This window comes from Oryctolagus cuniculus, chromosome 19 (assembly GCF_051225735.1).
Source record: "Oryctolagus cuniculus isolate XC-2025 breed Fujian yellow rabbit chromosome 19, ASM5122573v1, whole genome shotgun sequence".
In the NCBI taxonomy this organism is placed as follows: domain Eukaryota; kingdom Metazoa; phylum Chordata; class Mammalia; order Lagomorpha; family Leporidae; genus Oryctolagus; species Oryctolagus cuniculus.
In genome coordinates, this window is record NC_142885.1 from 22,856,352 (window position 1) to 22,876,732 (window position 20,381).

The 20,381-nt window shown below is 39.7% G+C and overlaps 1 long non-coding RNA gene across 1 annotated transcript in view; it reads left to right on the top strand.

Annotated features, from left to right (window-relative positions):
• LOC127486036 (uncharacterized) overlaps nucleotides 1–20,381 on the top strand; it is a 52,496-nt gene that overhangs the window by 4,867 nt on the left and 27,248 nt on the right. Inside the window, exon 2 of the long non-coding RNA XR_016226098.1 lies at nucleotides 19,611–19,891. This is a non-coding gene — a long non-coding RNA (uncharacterized LOC127486036). The remainder of the gene's footprint in view (nucleotides 1–19,610; nucleotides 19,892–20,381) is intronic.

Below are 20,381 nucleotides of genomic sequence, written 5' to 3' on the forward strand. Positions count from 1 at the left end.
TTGCCGGTTTTCCTGAATGTCCTGTAAGAAATTGATGGTATTGGGTTGTCGATTTAAATCTTTAATCCATGTTGAGTGGATTTGTGTGTAAGCTGTAAGGTAGAGGTCTTGCTTCATACTTCTGCATGTGGAGATCCAGTTTACCCAGCACTATTTGTTAAAGAGACTTTCCTTGCTCTGGGCATTGATTTTAGCTCCTTTGTCAAAGACAGGGTGGTTGTAGAAGCATGGGTTGATATTTGGAGTTTCTGTTCTGCTCCATTGGTCTATCCATCTGTTTGTGCCAGTACCAGGCTGTACAACTCTCCTATAATATGCCTTGAAATCAGATATTGTGATGCCTCTGGCTTTGTTTTTGTTGTTCATATTGCTTTAGCATTTTGGGGTCTCCTGTGTTTCCAAATAAATTTAAGCATCTCTTTTCTAGATCTGTATTCTGATTGATATCACATTGAACCTATTAATTGCTTTTGGTAGTGTGGGCATTTTGATGATAATGATTCTTCCAGTCTACCAACATGGACGATTTGTCCATTTTTGTTTCTTTATTTCTTCCTTTATTGTTTTGTAATCCTCATGTTAGATTTAGTTGCTGTCCTTGGTTAAATTTATTCCAAGGTATTTAATTTTTCTGTAGCTGTTGTGAATGGGATTGAGCTTAGAAGTTCTTTCTCAGCCTTGGCATTGTCTGGGTATACAGAGGCTATTAATTTCCGGTTTTTTAAATATTTTGTTACTTTACCAAACTCTCTTATGAGTTCCAGTAGTTTCTTATTGGAGTCTTTTGGATGCACTAAATACAGAATCATGTCATCTGCTAGTAGAGATAATTTGACTTCCTCCTTCCTAATTTTATCCTTTGAATTTATTTTTCTTTTCTGTTGGCTCTGGTAAAACTCGCAGGACTGTATTGATTAGCAATGATGAAAGTGTGCATCCTTGTCTGGTTCTGCATCTTAGTGGGAGTGCATCTAACTTTTCCATACAGTAGGATGCTTGTCCGGGTTTGTCATAAATTGCCTTGATTGTGGTGAGGAATGTTCCGTCTGTACCCAGTTTGCTTAGAATTTTCATCATGAAACGGTGTTGTATTTTGTTAAATGGTTTCTCTGCACTGAGTGAGATAATCATATAGTTTTTATTCTGCAGTTTGTTAATGTGGTGTATCACATTGTTTGATTTGTGAAAGTGAACCATCCCTGCATTCGAGGGATAAATCCTTCTTGGTCTGGGTGAAGGATCTTTCTGATCTATTGTTGTTTTTGATTAGGTAGCATTTGCTGAGGATTTTTGTGTGTATATTCAACAGTGAAATTGTTCTGTAATTCTCTTTCTCTGTTGTATGTTTTTCTGATTTAGGAATTGAATCATGCTGGATTCATAGAAGGAGTTTTGGAGGATTCCCACCAATGAATTTGTTTTGAATAGCTTGAGAAGAATTGTGGAGTTAGTTCTCCTTTAAATGTCTGATAGAATTGAGCAGTGAAGTCATCCAGTCCTTGGCTTTTATTTATTGGGAAGGTCTTACTGATTCACTTTCCTTCTTGGTTAATGGTCTGTTTAGGTTTTCTGTTTCATCATGGCTCAATTTAGGTAAGTTGCATGTATCCAGGAATTTATCCATTTCTTCTAGGTCTTCCAATTTGTTGGCATACAGTTTCTTGTCATCATTTCTGATGATTCCTTTTATTTCTATGGTATATGTTGTTTTGCTACCTTTTTCATCTCTAATTTTATTGAATTGGGTATTCTCCCTTTTTGTTTAGTTGGCCTGATGGTATATTATTTTTTTCCAAAAAAGCAGCTTTTTTTACTGATCTTTTGTATTGTGTTTTGTATTTCAATTTTGTTAATATCTTCACTAATTTTAATTATTTCTGTTGTCCTACTAATTTTTGGTTCATTTCCTGTATTTTTCTAGATCCTTGAGAGCTGTTGATAGCTCACTTATTTGGTGCCTTTCCAATACCTTGATCTAGGCACCAATTGGTATAAACTTTCCTCCTAACACTTCTTTTACTTTATCCCATAAACTTTGATATTTTCTATTGTCATTTCATTCGTTTTACAGAAATTTTTTGATTTATCTTTTGATTTCTTTTATGATCCACTATTCACTCAGAGCATTTTGTTCAGTCTCCACATGTTAATATGTGTTCTGGAGATTCCTGAGTTTTTGATTTCCAGTTTCACCCCATTGTGGTCAGAGAAGATGCATGGTATGATTTTGATTTTTCTGAATTTCCTGAGACATGCTTTATGGCCTATTCTGTGCCCTATTCTAGAGAAAGCTCCATGCCCTGGTAAGAAGAATGTGTATTCTGCAACTGTAGAATGAAAATTTCTGTAGATATCTATTAGGCGCATCTGGTCTATATGTCAATGAACTCTGTTGTTTCTTTGCTAATTTTCCATCTGGTTGGTCTGTCCATTGCTGAACATGGGGTATTGAACGTTCCCATTTGTATTATGTTGGAGTGCATTACTCCCTTTAGGTCCATTACCATTTATTTTAGGTAGTCAGATGCCCTGTAATTATTGGGTGCATATATCTTGACTATAGTCACATCTGTTGAATTAATCCCTCAGTTGTTATACAGCGTCCTTCTTTGTCTCTTTTAACAGTTTGTGTGTTAAAGTCTATTTTTTCTGATATTAGGTTGGTTACACCAGCTTTTTATTTTTTTGGTTTCTGTTAGTGTGGAATAATTTTTTCCATCATTTCACTTTCAGTCTGTGCAAATCCTTGTAGGTGACATTTGTTTGTTGTAGGCACAAATAGATGGGTCTTGTTTTCAACCCATTAAGCTAGTCTGTGTGTTAACTGGAGAGTTGAGACCATTTATATTCCAGGTGACTGTTGATAGTGACTTGACCCTACCATTTTCCCATAAATATTCCTGTTTTTCCTGTGGATTTCCTTTGTTGTTTTATTGGGGAATTGCCTTCACCTTCTTTCATAGTGCTGACCATGTTTGTATATTCGTATGTGTAGTGCTTCCTTAAGTAAGCACTTCCTTTTGTAAGGCTGGATGAATGATGTCAAATTCTTTCAATTTCTTTGTTGTGGAAGGTTTTCATTTCCACTTCATTGATAAATGAGTGCTTTGTGGGGTACAGTATTCTGGGTTGACCTTTTTTTTTTTCTCTTAAGACTTGGGATATATTGTGCCATTCTCTACTAGCCTGTGGGGTTTCTGATGAGAAGTCAGCTGTGAGTCTAATTGGAGATCCTCTGAGAGTTATCTGGCATTTCTCTTATGCACATTTTAGAATCTTTGTTTCACAGTGGAGATTTTGACTACAATGTGCTGTAGTGAGGATCTTTTCTGCTCATGTCTATTAGGAGACCTGTGTGCTTCCTGTACTTGGATGTCCCTTTCATTCTCCAAATTAAGGAAGTTTAGTGTAATTACTTCACTAAAAAGGCCTTCTCATCCATTCTGTCTTTCTCAGAAACGCCTAAGACCTGTATGTTTGGTCATTTGATATTTTCCCATAAATCTCCAAGACTGTTTTTAAGTTTTCTGATTTCTTCTTCTTCATTTTTTTTTGGTTTGACTGTAAAATTTCCAGAAAATTGTCTTCTAAGTTAGATACTCTTTCTTCTGACTCACTGAGTTTGTTTCTAAGATATTCCACCACGTACTTTATTTGAGCTATTGAGTTCTTGATTTCTAACATTTAATTTCATTTCTATTTAAAATTTCAATTTCATGGGAAAATTTTTCATTCATGTCATCTTTGGATTTCTTTAATTCGTGGATTTACTTCTGATGATTTCTAAGTAACCTACAATCAGTTTTTCGAATTCCCTAACCAGCATTGCATCAATCTCTTCATGTTCGCATTCTAATAAGGAATTGTTTTTGTTTCCTAAATTCCTCTTTTTTCTTTTGTTTGATGATATAGTTTCTGGTGCTTGGTCTTCTATGCCGATATCTTCTTATGCTTCATCAATTCTATTGTTAACGGTCTCCACTGCATTTTTGTTTGTTCTGTTGCATTTTTCATTTCATTGAGATTTCTCTTTAAGATCTCAATTTCATGGGACAAATTTTCTTTCATGTCCAATATGGATTTCAGTAGTTCATGCATTTGCTTCTGATTACTTCTATGTATTTTACGATCAATTTTTTGAATTCCATTTCTTCAATTCTTCTATCTCATCATCTTCACAATCTAGTATTGAAGTTTCATTGTTTTTTTAAGATTTATTTATTATTTATTTGAAAGCACTACACAGAGAGAGAAGAAGAGGCAGAGAAAGAGAGAGAGAGATAGAGAGAAGTCTTCCATCAGCTTGCCACTACCCAGTTGGCCACAATGGCCGTTGTATACCAATCTGCAGCCAGGAGCCAGGAGCTTATGGAGATCTCCCATGTGGGTGCTGAGGTCCAAGGACTTTGACCGTATTACACTGCTTTTCCAGGCCAGAGCAGAGCGCTGGATTGGAAATCGTTCAGCCAGAACTTGAAGTAGTACCCATATGGTATGTTGGCACGGCACATGGCAGCTTTACCAACTGTGCCACAGTTCTGGCTCCAAAGTGTCTTGTTCTTTTGGGAGCATCATATTGTCTTTCTATTCTTGTTTCTTGAATTGGTGTATTTATTGTTTGGCATTTGTGGAGATAATTGTTGGTTTTCTCTCTCTCTCTCTCTCTCTCTCTCTTTTTTTTTTTTTATTTTGCTGTGGCAACTTTTATCTTTGGACTATGACTGTGTAGATAAGTGGAAGGTTTTCTTAGTGAATATCTAGAGGCTTGTAGTGGGGGTGGCCAGAGAGCTGTGTTCAGTTCTCCAGGGATAAGGGAATGCCCCAGGTGACACACCCAGGTTTGTTGTGGCAAATCTCTCTCTCTCTCCCTCTCTCTCTCTCTCTCTCTCATCAAAAGGGAATTTATTCTGTGCAGCTGAGCTCCTCTCCTCAATGGAGACCCAGGCTAGAGTGCTAGCCCAAGTTTGTATTATATTTATCCGCTCTGTCCCAAGGTCCACACAAAGGATCTGTGCATTCCTCAGTGTAAGTTCAGTTTCCCTAGCAGTATCTCTCACCAGGTAACCAGGAAACCCTGAGCATATGGAGTCTCCCACTGTAACTGCTCAAAGTCCTAGCCACACTGTGAGTCTTCCCACACACCCTCAGTTTTTTCCCGTGTCCAAATACAGACACTTCACACAGTCACAAGCTATCGGCCCCCTGTTAGTTCTCCCCACCAGAATCAGGAGTCTCCACTTGGCTGGTTGCTGGGCAGAGATACGAGCTGGTGCACCTGTGATGTATCTCTGAAATGGCACCCTTCTACTGGCATGTTACAGGACGCTGTTGTAAACTGATTTGGGAGAGAGAAACGTGTCCACCCCATTCTTTTTCTTTTTATCATCTAGTTTGGCTAGTACAGTGTCTCCCATGGGGCTCCAAGCCTGGTTCGCTCTAGACTCTTTCTGCAGCTTTTTTGCCTCTTCTTGGTCTGCTGTGGTCTTGTCTCACTTCACTTTCCAGTGCTGGTCCATAGGCTGTTGGCTGGGTAGGCTAGAGTCCTGAGCGATGTGCATCCATGCCTGCCACGTAGGTCCACCCTGTCTCTCTAATTTCGGTAGAGTTTCCTCTGCCATTGACTCACTAATTCTATCCTTAGATTACACTCTCTCCACATTTTTAAACTATCATCTCCTGGGCTAGAAGCGAAGAGTTAAGCTCACTCCCTACTCTGCCATATTTGGACCTCCTACGAGTTCTAATAATCTCTGAGTAGAGTCTTTTGGATCCTTTATATACGGTTTTTACTTCAGGTTTTCATCATGAAAGGGTGTTGTATTCTATGAAATGCTTTTCCTGCTATTAATGAGATAATCATATCATTTTTGTTCTTCACTTTGTTAATGTAGTGTATCACATTGATTGGTGAATGCTAATAATTGCTGTGTACCAGGGATAATACCCACTTTGTCCGGATGAATGATCATTTCTTATATGTCGTTGGATTCAATTGGCTAGTATTTTGATGATGATTTTTATGTGTGCTTATCAGGGACATTTGTGTGTACTTTCTCTGTTGTATCTTTTTCTGATTTAGGAATTAAGGTGATGCTGTCATCATGGAAGGAGTTTGGAAGGCTTCCCTCTCTTTCAGTTGTTTTGAATAGCTTGAGATTGGAGTTAGTTCTTCTTTAAATGTCTGATAGAATTCAGCAGTAAAACTGTCCAATCCTAGGTTTTTCTTTGTTGGGAGTGTCTTTATTACTGAATCAATTTGTGTCTTGTTTATTGATCTGTTAGGTTTTTCTGTGTCTTGGGTCAATTTTGGTGGGTTGTGTGTGTCCAGGAATGTTTTTCTTCTAGGTTTCCTGATGTGTTGGGCTACAGCTCTTTGTAGTAATTCCTGATGAGAAGTCAGCTGTAAGTCTAATTGAAGATACTCTGAAAGTAATCTGACATTTCCCTTTATGCATATCTTTGAATCTTTTCTCTATGTTTTACTGTGGAGCATTTGACTACAATATGTCATGGTGATGGTCTTTTCTGGTCATGTATATTAAGAGTGCTGTGTGTTTCTAGTACTTGGACATACTTACTTTCTCCAAATTCGGGAAGTTTTCTGTAATTATTTCACTAAAAGGCCTTCTAATCCATTCTCTCTTTCCATGCCTTCAGTAACCCCTAAGACCCTATATTGTGTCATTTGGTAGTATCCCATACATCTCCAACCCTATTTTTCACTTTTCTAATTTGTTCTTCTTCATTTTTTTGTTTGACTGTTAATTTTCCAGAGATCTGCCTCATGAAATCTGTTGTTAACCCTCAGTGGGTGCTGTTCTCATCTGTGGTTCTGTGGCTCTGCATGATTGCCACAAAGGGTCTGGCAGTGTTCAGTGTGAGCACAGATCCTGCTGCAGTGACCCACCCCAGGCAGCCAGAGTGCTGAGCTTGTGGAGCTACCCAAGTATTTTCCCAGAAACCAGCTACACCGTGCACCCTCTCCTGCATGCCTGGGTTCCCACAGTCTCAGTACCAGGGCTCCCACAGACACAGGGTGCAGAAGACCCACTCCACCGCACTAACCTGTTCTGTCCTTGGAGAGGCTGAGAACTTCTGAGAGCCAGCTGCCTATGTATGCTCCACTTAGGCAGTTTGAGCTCCAGAGCCTGCGTTATGTTGAGAGGCTAAGGGCTCATGATAGTCATAGGTGCATTTGCAGCCCCCTGTCAGTCTTTCCACCCAGACTGAAAGTCGGTGGGGAACACAGACTTTTCCCTGTGGTGAAATCCCTGGTCATACATGTCCACAAAAGCTGCTGGCCACAGCACTGCTTGTTTCAGAATCATGCTTCTCCCCGCCAGTTTATGGACACTTAGAAGAGTCTCTGGAGCTAGTGATGATATCAGAATGGCTCCTTCTCCCTGCCTGTTGCTGGGCAACACCTGGGCTGTTGCTACTTGAGACAAGATGGCGCCTTTTCTCTGACTGTTGCTGGGAGTCTGCATTAAAACTGCTGCAGCTACTAGCATATCCAAAATGGTGCCTGCCCTCTCTGAGCTGGTTGTCGGGGGCTGTTGTGAGAGGATGGGGAGAAATTGTCTCTCTTTTCTGCTGGGTTAGGGGATACCCATTACCCTCAGGGTCCAAGTCACACCCCAAGACAGTGTATTCTGCTAGGCTCTCTCTGCAGCTATTTCAGCAGTGGCATGGGCCACTGCAGTATGATCTCACCTTGGTCTTCAGAGCCGGCACTTTTTCCAGCTCTTGTCTGCTGGGACTTGTGTTGTATCAGTGCCTGTTGCTGGGCATCTGCAGCTTCCACACAGATCCACAGCATCTCTCCTCCTCTTACAGAATCTCCAGTGTCCCCTGAGAATGCACTTTCTTGCCTTTTTTTCTATTTTATCCTAGCCTATAGCAGTCCTCCATTTCCCTATTCCTCCATGTTGTAATCCCCTCTGAGGACTATTTATTTTGTTTACCTTCTCAAAATGAATTTTTGATTTCTTGATCTTTTTTTAATTTCATTTATTCATGCTGTGACATAGATTATTTCTCACCTCCTTCTGCTTAAAGGTTGTGATCTTATTTTTCTAAGTTTTTGAGATGCATCATTAGATCTTTAATTTGAAACATTTCTCTTTTTTAATATAATCACTATATGCTATAATCTTACCTCTTAATAATGCTTTTGCTGTAACTCACAGGAGTTAATATGTTGTGTTTTCATTTTCATTTATTTCAAGAAAGATTTTATTTCCTTTTAAATTTCTTCAGTGTCCCATTGTTCATTCAGGAGCATCTTGTTTAATTTCCATATATTTTTGAGTGTTCTGTTGTTGTTCTTGTTCATTTCTAGTTACTTAATAGGATTTCAGTCTTTTCAAATTAAATGAGAGTGGATTTGTGGCCTAATTTTTGGTATACCCTGAAAAAATGTTCAATGTGGTGAATAGAATGTAGCTTTTGGTCCGTTAGGTCATTTGTTTGATGTTATGTTTCAACTCTGATGTGTCTTTACTTATTTTCTATCTAGATGATCTGTCCATTGATGAGAGTGCATTGTTGAAGTCACCCACTTTTATTGTCTAGGAGTGTCTCTCTTTCTTTAGGTCTAATAGTATTTTCTGTATATAACCGGTGGTCTTGTATTCAGTACATAAATATTTATGATTGTTATGTCTTCTTTTGGAATCAAAAGTTTTATCAGAATACAATGTCAATTTTATCTCTTTTTACAAATTTCTATAGAAAGCATACTATGATATGCTTCATTGATGATATCTAATTTCTATATTAAAGACCTTGAAAAATGTACCCTTGGTTTAAACTGATCCTTTTTTAAAAGATTTATTTATTTATTTGAAAGGCTGAGTTACAGAGAGACAGAGGCAGATGCAGAAGTGGGGGTGCAGAGAGAGAGAGAGAGAGGTCTTCCACCTTTTTTGGGTTCAGGGGCCCAAGGACTTGGACCATCTTCTGCTTTCCCAGTCCGTAGCAGAGAGCTGGATTGAAAGTGGAGCAGCCGGGACTCGAACCTGTGCCCCATATACATGCCGGCACTGCAGGTGGTGGCTTCATCCACTATTCCACAGCGCTGGCCCCTAAACTGATTCTTGACAATAATTTGTGAACTGAAAAAATATCAACCATGCAACCACTGGTAAATTTTCACCAAAATCATTCACATGACCAGTGAACAGGACTAAAACAGTGGTCTTATTGCACAGTGCATATGGCCAATCTTAGAATTCTCCCATTAGTATCTATGTAGTTTCAGATTCTTTTTGGGGTTGCCAGGTAAAAATATATTAGTAATAGAAGTTACCTTTACAGAATCATATCATCTGTAGTATTTTAATGCATATTTTACAAGCTTTATAATGAGTTTTTATAATTAAATATGCATTGGGGGTTCATAATAAATGATTTGGGGTAGCTGTTGCTAACTGATGTGACCCCCAATACGCATGTGTTGAAACGTAATACTCAATGTGTTGTTATTTAAGAGCAGGGGTGCTGGGAGGTGACTGGATCATGAGGGCAGATCTTCTGAGAATGCTATCACTGCCTTTATTTTTTTTTTTAAAAAGTTTTATTTACTTATTTGAGAAGCAGAGTTACAGACAGAGAGAGGAAGGGCCAGAGAGAAAAGACTTCCGTCTTCTGGTTCACTCCCCAGTTGGCCACAATGGCCAGAGCTGAGCCAATCAGAAACCAGGAACCAGTGTATTCCAGGTCTCCCACATGGAAACAGGGGTCCAAGGGCTTGGGCCATCTTCCACTGGCACTGGTTTCCCATGCTGCTGCAGAGAGCTGGATCAGAAGTGGAGCCTCTGGTACTCAAACCCGTGCCAATGTAGGATGCCAGGCCTGAAGGCGGCTTTACCCACTATGCCACAGCACCCTTTTAAGAATGGCTTGATGGAGCAGCTTGTTTACCCCTTTGCTATTCTGCCACATGAAGGCACACAGACATTAGCCAGCAAAGCTTCACTAGACACTGAGCCCCTAACACTGTGATCTTGGACTTGCCACCCTCCAAAAGAGAGTAATATATTCCTGCTGTTTATAAATTTCCGAGTGTAATGTGTTTACTTACAGTAACCCAAATAGACTAAGATGTAGTAACTAATCAGAAAAGTTTAGAAATGGGTGGGCATGATGCATAGCAGGTTAATGTGACATTTGGGTTGTCAGCATCCTGCATAAGCTGCGTGTTGTGAGTCCTAGCTCCCCCATGTCCAATTCAAGTTCATGGTAATTCCCCTGGGAGGCAACAAACAATGGCCCAAGTGCGTAGTTCCTGCCACCTACATTGGAGACTGAGATGTAATTCCTGGCTCCTGGCTTCTTCCTGGCCCAATCCTGGCTGTTGGGGGCATTTGAGGAGTAAGTCAGCAGGTAGAAGATCTCTCTTTGTGTCTCTGTCACTCTGCCTGGCAAATGAATACATAAGCCTTATGAAAAACATTGATGACATGACTTTGGTAAATGCTTCATCAAGTAAGAAGTTTAAGAACATGGGTCTGGCACTGTGGTATCACATATGAGCTCTGGTTCAAATCCTGGCTGTTCTACCTCTGATACAGCTCCCTGCTAATGCCTCTAGGATAGTAGCAGAGGATAGCCCAAGTGCTTGGGCCTCTGCACCCTTGTGGGTGACCTAGAATAAGCTCTTGGCTCCTGGTTTCATTGTGGATGAACCCTGGCTGTTGTGGCCATTTGTGGAGTGAAGTGAGTAGATGGAAAATCTCTTTTCCTCTCTCTCTCCTTCTCTCTGTAAGTAACTGTGCCTTCCAAGAAAATAAAGTAAATCTTTAAAAAAAAAAAAAAGTAAAAGGCTGGCGCCACAGCTCAATAGGCTAATCCTCCGCCTTGCGGCGCCGGCACACCGGGTTCTAGTCCTGGTCAGGGTGCCAGATTCTGTCCCAGTTGCCCCTCTTCCAGGCCAGCTCTCTGCTGTGGCCCGGGAATGCAGTGGAGGATGGCCTAAGTCCTTGGGCCCTGCACCCCATGGGAGACCAGGATAAGTACCTGGCTCCTGCCATCGGGTCAGCGCGGTGCCCTGGGTGCAGCACTCCGGCTGCAGCGGCCATTGGAGGGTGAACCAACGGCAAAAAAGGAAGACCTTTCTGTCTCTCTCTCTCTCACTGTCCATTCTGCCTGTCAACAAAAAAAAAAAAAAGTAAAAAAGAAAAAAAAAAAGAGAAACCCTAATTTAGTGGGAAATAAGCAAACAGGCATAAACAGCTGAACGGAAAATGACCATTTTACCCAATAGCATAAATTTTAATGTAATCACAGATCATTAAAACTATGCTAGTGTAATGTTCTTCATTATTTTTAAATTATGTTTGAAATAATTTTTCATGAATTTCATAGGTGCTGTTCCAGGAAGACAACCACATTCCTCTTTTGCTCTTCCTCTCCCTCCCTTGTCTCTCTTCTTTTCATTATTTTTTGCAAGATATAATTTTAATTCACTTTATTATTCATAATCTTAATTCACCACTAACCATAGTATTCAACAAGGAAAAGTAGGAAGACCACAATTCCACAAGAGCAGTATAATTGTCCTTTTTTTTAATAATTATTTTTTTTTGACAGGCAGAGTGGACAGTGAGAGATAGAGGCAGAGAGAAAGGTCATCCTTTTACTGTTGGTTCACCCCACCTTGTCTCCCCATAAGGGTGACAGAGGCCGAAACAATCGACCCACCCTCAAACAGCCATTCCTCAGGCCTCTAAAAGGGAGCTGGATCAGAAGTGGAGCAGCCAGGGCAGGCAATGGTCCGATCAATGGATGCCTGCGCTGCTGGTGGCCCTACCCACTACACCACAGCACTGGCACCTGGCTTCACTGTTTTTGACCATACTTGTAAGAACAGTCTTCTGAGAAGTGCACGGCTGCCCCATCTCAGTTGATTTTTATAAATGATGAGAGATATGGATCTAATTCCATTCTTCTACACGAATACATCAAGCTTTGCCAGCACCGTTTGTTGAAGAGATTATCCTTACATCAATGAATGGTCTGACCCCTTTTGTCAAAAATCAGGTGGCTATATGTATTTACATTAACTTTGGGATTCTCTGTTTCACTCCATCGGTCTATGTCTCAGTTTTTTTTTTTTTTTTTAAGTATCAGTGTGATGTGATGTTAATACAGTTTTTTAGTATGCTTTGAAGTCAGGTATTGTGATGTCTCCAGCTTGATTTTTATTTCCTCAGGTTCACCTTAGCGGTTCTGGATCTTCTGTGGTTCTGTATGAATTTGAGGGTTGTTTTTTTAAATTCTGTAGAGAATGTCATTGGTATTCTGTAGATTTCTTTCCATGAGATAGACATTTTAATGATACAAATTCTTCCAATCCACAAAAAAAGGAATACCTTTCCAGTTTTGTGTCCTTGATGGTTTCTTTGGTCAGCGTTTGATGATTTTCATTATAGAGATCTTTCACTTATTTTATTACATTTATTCCTCAATAGTCTAATTTTTGTGGTTATTGTAAATTGGATTTTTATTGCTTTCTTTGTCAGTGAGGCCATCATTAATATGTAAAAAGCAGCTTTTTCAAATGTTTACTTGTACTTCTAAAGTTTTCTGAATTGGATTATCAGTTGAAGCAGCAATTTGCTGGAATGTTTGTGTTCTTCCAGGAGCAACATCATGTCATCTGCAAACATTAATTATTTGACTTGTTCTTTTCCAGTTTTAGTGCCTGTTATTTTGTTCTCCTCTGTAATTGCTCTTGTGAAAATGTATAGTACTGTATTCAGTTAGAGTGGTGAGAGTGGATGTCCTTGTGTTGTTACAGATTTTGACAAAATGCGTTCATCTTCTCCTCATTCAGTATAATATTGGCTGATTCTTTGTCAAATATCACATTTATGTTTTTGAGGCATGTTCCTTCTATGCCTAATTTGTGGAGGTTTTTTTTTGTGCCATGAAACACAATGCATCATATCAAATGCTTTCTCTGGATCTAATGAGAGTATGGTTTCTATTCTTTCATTATGTTGATTAATTTATGATATTTATCGTTTTGCAAATATGGAACCACCCTTGCATTTCTAGGATCAATTCCAATTGATAGTTATGTATCAGCTTTTTGATGTTTTCAATTGTTTATTTTGTACTCTGTTGAGAATCTTTTTATCTGTGTTCTTCAAGGACATAGGCCTGTAGTATTCTTTCCATTTTGTGTCTTTGTTTGTTTTTGGCATCAAAGGGATGTTGGCCTCCTAAAAAGTGTTTGACAGTGTTCCATCCTGTTCAGTGTTTTCAAATAGTCTGAAGATTGTTGGAGTTTGTCTTTAAATGTTTTGTAGAATTGGATAGTAAAGCCATCAAGTCATGGGCTTTTTATTGATGGAAGAATTTTGCTTACTGCTACAATGCCATTACTTTTTATGAGTCTGCTAGATTATCCGTATCTTCTGGATTAAATTTGGTAAGTTATTTGTATTGAAAAAACTTCTCCATTTTTCTGCTTTTTCCAGTTTATTAGCATATAGTATTGAATGGCAGTTTCTTTTGAAGCCTTGTATTTCAGTAGTGTTGATTATACTGTCTGATTTTTCATCTAATCTTACTTATTTGAGGTTTTGAGGTTTTTTTCTCTTTTTTTCTTTGTCAGTCTTGTTAGAGGCTTATTTAGTTTTTAAAAATTTTATGTGAGGTAAACAAATTTCATGTACTTGCCATATACATATTCAGGAACGTATTGATTCTTCACACCCAACGCTTCCTCTAACCCATGCTTCCATACTTCTTCCTCTTCCCTCTCCTGTTTCCACTGTTAATTTTTTTTATCTTTTATTTAATGAATATAAATTTCCAAAGTACGACTCATGGGTTACAATGGCTTCCCCCCCCATACCGTCCCTCCCACCCACAACCCTCCCCTTTCCCACACCCTCTCCCCTTCCATTCACATCAAGATTCATTTTCGATTATCTTAATATACAGAAGATCAGCCCTAAAGGCACTCGGATCTGGCTGAAAAGCCCATGAGAGTATTTCAGGCATGGAAAGCCAAGACACTCTGGCAAAAAGATCTCTGTGAGTGAGATCCCAGTGGAAAGAACAGGTCTTCAAAGAGGGAGGTGCCTTTCTCTGAAGGGAGGAGAGAACCTCCACTTTGACTATGACTGTGTCTAAACAAGATAAGAGTCGGAGAACTCAAGGGGCTTCCATAGCCTTGGAAACTCATGACTGGTGCATAGGGAGATTACTGATGCCATAAACAGGAGTGTCAATTTGTAAAGTCAACAACAGGAGTCACTGTGCACTTACTCCTCATGTAGGATCTCTGTCCTTAATGTGCTGTACACTGAGGCTTAATGCTATAACGAGTACTCAAACAGTATATTTCACTTTGTGTTTCTATGGGGGTGCAAACGATTGAAATCTTTACTTAATGTACACTAAACTGATCTTCTGTAAAAAAAAAAAAAAAGAAAAAGAAATTATCAATTCCCAACTTGACTCTCACTGGGATTAAACATGACAATAGGTCTGATCTGATTTCATCATCATTTAAAAAAATCATCTATTATTTTTCACTTTATGTTTCTGTGTGGGAGCAAACTGTTGAAATCCTTACTTAAGGTATACTAAGCTGATCCACTGTTAATTTTAATAGAAAAATATTTTCAGGTAACTTTATACTCAAAATAGTCACTATTCACTAAGTAAAAAGTTCAACAAATAGTATGAAGAAAATAAATTGTTTCTCAAAGTGAGACAAGGCTTGTAAAAAAAAGCATCATATCTCAAAATACTCATTTTATTCCTACACATTATTACCTGTTAAATACTCTATTAGTCACCGCAGATCAGGGACAACATGTGGTATTTGTCTTTTGGGGACTAGCTTATTTCACTAAGTATAATGTTTTCTAGTTATATCCATTTTGTTGCAAAAGACTTCATTGCATTTTTCCTGCTGAATAGTATTCCATAGTGTATATATACCATAGTTACTTTTTTCAAGATTCATTTTTCTGAGAGGCAGAGTTGAGAGAGGGAGAGACAGAGAACGAGAGATCTTCCATCTGAGAATGAGAGGTCTTCCTTCTGGTTCACTCTCTAAATGGATGCAATGGCTAGAACTGGGCTGATGCAAAGCCAGGAGCCAGGAGCTTCTTTTGGGTCTCCCACGCAGGTGCAAGGACCCAAGGACTTGGGCCATCTTCCACTGTTTTCCTAGGCCTTCATCAGGGAGGATCCAGGCTTCGAACAGGAACACCTATGGGATGCTGGTGCAGCAAGTAGGAGGCTTAACCCACTTTGTGCTGGCCTCCATAATTTCTTTATCTAATCATCATTTGATAGACATCTGGATTGATTCCATATCTTAGCTGTTGTGAATTGAGCAGCCATAAACGTGGGTACAGATAACTCTTTCATCTGCTGATTTCAATTTGTTTAGGTAAATTCCCATGAGTGGCATTGCTGGTTCATATGATTCATCTATTTTCAGCCTTTTGAGGTGTCTCCATACTGTCTTCCACAATGGCTTCACCAGATGACATTCCCAGTGGATTAAGGTACTGCATTATTATTATTATGTTATTTATATTAATAATATTAATATATCATTATAATTATATTAATAATTGACAGGAAGAGTTACAGACAGTGAGAGTGAGAGACAGAGAGAAAAGTGTTCATCCAATGGTTCACCCCCCAAATGGCCACAATTGCCAGAGCTGCACCGATCCAAATCCAGGAGCCAGGTGCCTCTTCCTGGTCTCCCATAAGGGTGCAGAGGCCCAAGCACTTGGGCCATCCTTCATTGCTTTTCCAGGCCACAGCAGAGAGCTGGACTGGAAGAGGGGAAGCTGGGTTTAGAACCCAGTGCCCATATGGGATGCCAGCACCGCAGGAGGAGGATTCACCTCGTGCACCACGGCACTGGCTACTTGTGTACTGTTTTGCCACATCCTTTCCAGCATTTGTTGTTTGTTGATTTCTGTATGCAAACCATTCTGACTGTGGTGAGGTGAAACTTCATTGTGGTTTCATTTTGCATTTCGCTAATGGCTAGTGATCCTGAGCATTTTTTCATGTGTCTGTTGGTCATTTGCATTTCCTTCCTTGAGGAATGTCTGTTCAAGTCTGTTGCCCATTCTTTTTTTTTTTTTTTTGACAGGCAGAGTGGACAGTGAGAGAGAGAGACAGAGAGAAAGGTCTTCCTTTGCCGTTGGTTCACCCTCCAATGGCCGCCGCGGTCGGCACGCTGCGGCCGGCACGCTGCGGCCGGCGCACCGTGCTGATCCGATGGCAGGAGCCAGGATCCAGGTGCTTTTCCTGGTCTCCCATGGGGTGCAGGGCCCAAGCACCTGGGCCATCCTCCACTGCACTCCCTGGCCACAGCAGAGGGCTGGCCTGGAAGAGGGGCAACCAGGACAGAATCCGGCGCCCCGCCCGGGACTAGAACCCGGTGTGCCGGCGCCGCTAGGCGGAGGATTAGCCTAGTGAGCCGCGGCGCCGGCCTGTTGCCCATTCTTAACTGCATTGTTTGTTTTGTTGTTGAGTTTCTTGAGCACTTTATACATTCTGGATATTAACAATTTATCAGGTCATAGTTTGCATATATTTTCTCTCATTCTGTCAGTTGCCCTTCACTTTGCTGAGTTTTCATTTACAGTGCAAAAGCTTCTCAGCTTGATGTAATCCCATTTGTGTGTTTTTGCTTTTATTGCCTGTACGTCTGTGTTCCAAGAAGTCTGCATCTGGCAATGTCTTGCATCATTTCCACAATGTTCTCTAAGAATTTGATGGTATTAGGTTGTACATTTAGGTCTTTGATCCTTTTTTGAGTTTGTTTTTTTGTAAGAATGAGGTAGGTTTTTATTTTCATACTTCTGCATGGGAGATCCACCTTTTATGCACCATTTTTTGAAGAGACTGACCTTGTCACATGGTTGGATTTTAGATCCTTTGTCAAAGATAAATTATTTGTAGATGTGTGGATTGAGTTTTTGGAGTTTCTATTGTGCTCCATTGGTCCACATGTCTATTCTTTGCCAGTATCAGGCTGTTTTGTTTGTAACTGTCCTGAAGTATGTCTTGAATTCTGGTATTGTGATGCTTCTGGCTTTGTTGTTCACATATAAGATTCCATGAGCTATTCTGGGTCTCTTGTGTTTCCATTTGAATTTTAACATCTTTTTCCCCTAGATCTGAAAAGAATGTAATTGGCATTTTAATTGGGATCACATGAATTTGTAAATTGCTTTTGGTACTACTGACATTTTGATTATATTGATTATTTTAGTCCTTGAATATTAAAGATTTTTCCATTTTCTGTGTCTTCTGTTTCTTTCACTAATGTTTGCTAATTTTCATATTAGATACTTTGGCATCCTTGATTAATTTTATCCCATGGTGTTTAATTTTTTTGTAGCAATTGTGAATGGGATTGATCTTAGAAGTTCTTTCCCAGCCATGGCATTTTATACATAGACTATTGATTTTTGTGTTAATTTTGTATCCTGGCACTCCCCCAGACTCTTTTTATGAATTCCAGTAATCTCTTAGTGGAGACTTATTTCCCCTATATATAGAATCCTGTCACCTGCAAGTAGGGGTAATTTGACTCCCTCCTTCCCAGTTTGTATCCTTGGATTTCTTTTTCTTGCCTAATAGGTCTGGCTAAAACTTCCAGGTCTATATTGAATAGCAAGGGCACAAGTTGTCATCCTTGTCTGATTCCAGCTCTTCAGGGAATGCTTCCAACATTTCCCCATTCATAAGATGCTGTCTATAGGTTTGTCATAAATTGCCTTGATTATGTTGAGCAATGTTCTTACTACACTCAGTTTCCTTAAGGTTTTCACTATGAAAGGATGTTGTATTTTGTCAAATGCTTTCTCTGCATCTATTGAAATAAGCCTATGGTTTATTTGAAAGTTTTATTTATTTATTTGTGAGGCAGAATTATAGACGGAGTAGGAGAGACAGACTTTTTAATTGGTTGGCATACAGTCCTTTGTATTAGCTCCTGATGGGTAAGTCTTTTAATCATCTGTGGTATCTGTTGTTACCTTTCATTTTTCATCTCTGATTTTACTGATTGGGGTCTTTTTTTTTTAAGGATAGTTGGACCAAGAGTGTATAAATTTTTTAAGCAAGTTCTTCATTTCACTGATATTTATATTCTTTTTTGCTTTCAATTTTGTTTATTTCTCCTCTAATTTATATATCTCTTTCCTCTTGATAATTTTGCATTTGATTTCATTTTTTTTCAAGGGTGCTACATTGGTGGCTCACTTATTTGATTCTTTTCCAATTTCTTGGTATAGGCACCAATTTCTCTAAACTTTCCAGTATCTGATAAGTTTTGATATGTTATACTGTCATCTGTATTCATTTTCATCTTTTTTTAATTTTTTCTGACTCACAGTTCATTCAGGAGCATGTTCAGTCTCCATGTGGTTGTATATGTTCTTGAGGTTCTTGGTGTGGTCATTTGCCCCTTCATTCCATGTAGTTGTGGAAGATGCATGGTATGATTTTGATATTTGTTGAATTAGCTGAGACTTATGGCCTACCTTATTGTGTATCCTGGAGGGTGGCTCAAGGCCTTAGTTCCTGCCAACCATGTGGGAGACGTGGATGAAGATCCTACTTCTCAGCTTTAGTCCCATCTTGAGGGCATTTGGGGAGTGACTCAGTAGATGAGAGCTATCTCTAGCTCTCTCTCTCATAATGAATCATTCAAAATTTTACCTCCCTTTTTTACCTGGAAACTTGATTTAAAGTATTCAAACTTGATGTATTTCATATATACAAATTTAGAAACATTAATTATTCCCACTCTACCCTCGCTCACTCCTACCCACCGACCCGAACATGCTCCCATCCCTCTTCATTTTTTTAAAGATTTATTTATTTATTTGAAAGTCAGAGTTACACAGAGAGAGGGAAGGCATAGAGAGGTCTTCCATCCGATGGTTCACTCCTCAATTGGCTACAATGGTCAGAGCTGTGCTGATCTGAAGCCAGGAGCCAGGAGCTTCTTCTGCGTCTCCCAATGGGTCAGGGGCCCAAGGACCTGGGCCATCCTCCACTGCTTTCCCAGGCCATAGCAGAGAGCTGGATTGCAAGTGCAGAAGCCAGTCTCAAACTGGCGCCCATATTTAATGCTGGTGCTCCAGGCCAGGGTGTTAATCTGCTTGGCCACAGCACCGGTCCTATTTCCCATCCCTCTTCATCCTCTATCCACGATTCCCATTCTTATTTTATACAAAAATCTATTTTCAATTATTTTATACTCATAATATAAAGCCTGCACTATGTAAAGAATTCAACAGTTTGAAAGAATTAAAAAAAATCTGTTCCTGAAGAGGCAAGACATGGTTTGTTTAAAATCATTCTATCTGCAAGACAAGAGTTGTCTAAATCATTGTACGTCAAAGTATCAATATCACTAATATAGCTCACCTTTTAGGTACTCTGTTACCACAGATCAGGGAGAATATACAGTGTTTGTCTTTTTTTGGAAAGGGTTATTTTAAAGTGTAAGGTTTTACAGTTGCATCCATTTTTTTTCTTTTTGCAAATGACAGGTTTTTCTTTTTTCTTTTCTTTTTTTTTTTTTTTTTTTTTACCAGAAAACGTTTCTTACCTGGAGCACATCGGAGATCAACACAGTCTTAGCCCGGAGCCAAGACTGCTGTCACCCACGTTTTTGACGCTGCCTGGCAGCTTCCGGTGCTGCTGTGCTTACTGGGAGGAAGAGGCGGGTCCTAGATGGCTGGCGCTTGTGCAGTCGGCCTGGTGGAGAGCAAGACGGTATTATCTGCTGGTGGCGGCATGTCGTCGGCTGCCGGAATTCTCGGCTGATGGCGGCGTTTTCGGCAGCTGTACTGGCCCAGAGAGTGCGGGAGTGAAGGTGAGTTTTTCTTATGAAACAATGAGAGGCCTGGGACCTCGTCGCGGGCGGGGGGGGGGGTCATGGCTCCTCGGAGCAGTGTAGACACTCATGTCCGCAGGCTGGCGGCCGTGGGGGCAGGCGGCAGCTCAGCTGTGGGAAGCGGAGAAGCGGGTAGCTGGGCTTGCGCTGGAGGACAGGACTGCGGGTTACAAGGTATGTTTATTTGTAACCTCTAACTTATTTATTTAGTCAGTTCTAGCAGTGTTTTTGGTGAGTGTTTTAGTTTTCATTGATTTTTATGAGTCTTTTTAGGTTGTCTATATCTTCTGGATTTAATCTTAGTAGGTCACGTGTATTTGTTATCCAGGGATTCCTCTGTTTCTTCTAGTTTTCCAGTTTATTAGCATATAGTACTGAATAGCAATTTCTCTGAAACCTTGTGTTTCAGTGATGTAGATTATAATCTCTGCTTTTTTTCTGTAATTTTATTTACTGGAGTTTTTATCAT